This window comes from Rousettus aegyptiacus, unplaced genomic scaffold (genome assembly GCF_014176215.1).
Source record: "Rousettus aegyptiacus isolate mRouAeg1 unplaced genomic scaffold, mRouAeg1.p scaffold_m13_p_9, whole genome shotgun sequence".
Taxonomy (NCBI): domain Eukaryota; kingdom Metazoa; phylum Chordata; class Mammalia; order Chiroptera; family Pteropodidae; genus Rousettus; species Rousettus aegyptiacus.
This window is the reverse complement of record NW_023416312.1, coordinates 54626727-54627514: the sequence shown is the minus strand read 5'-3', so window position 1 is coordinate 54627514 and position 788 is coordinate 54626727. Positions and strand designations below refer to the sequence as shown.

General features: G+C 34.0%; 1 pseudogene; it reads left to right on the top strand.

Moving 5' to 3' along the window:
• Positions 1–274: 274 nt before the first annotated feature.
• LOC118608024 lies at positions 275–393 on the top strand (annotated as a pseudogene).
• The last annotated feature ends 395 nt before the right edge of the window (positions 394–788 follow it).

The following is a 788-nucleotide window of genomic DNA, read 5'->3' as shown; positions in this document are numbered from 1 at the left end:
AATCAGATTGTCGTTTGTGTGTGTGTGTGTGTGTGCGTGTGTGTGTGTGTGTGTGTTGAGTTGCATGAGTTCTTTATATATATTGGATATTAAACCCTTATTGAATATGTAATTTGCAAATATCTCCTTCCATTAGGTAGACTCACAGAAACATGTTCTTTATTTATTTCCCTGTTGATAAACATTTAAGTTATTTCCTTTCTTTTTAATTTTTAATTATTATTTTTTGCTGCTACAGATAATACTGTAGGACATCTTTAAATGTGGATATTTTGTCTACAGCCATGCTACCCTGAACAAGCCCAATCCTGTCTGATTTCGGAAGCTGAGCAGGGTCGGGCCTGGTATATACTTGGATGGGAGACTATCTAAGAAGACCAGGTGCTGTAGGCTTAAAAATAAAAAAAAATAAGGGATTATAAACTAACAATGTCCACATTTCTCCAGAGTTGATGAGAAGGAATTGCTGGGCCATAGTATGCATGCATTTTTACTGTAATAGACATGGCCAAATTGTCTTCCCAAATGTCTATGACAAGGATAGTAGTTTCTCTACACAAAAAAACAACTTGAAAAAAAAAGACAACTTTAATAAATGAAGAGACATGCCATGCTCCTGGATGGAAAGCCTTGATTTTCTAGAGGTGGCAGTTTACATCAAATTAATCTGTAAGTCATATGCAGTTCCAATTAAAGCTTAACAGAAATTTGTTATAAAATTTGACAAGCTGATTTCATTTTTTTAAGAGGTAGAGAAAATAAGTGAGAAGACTTGAGAAATTTTGAAA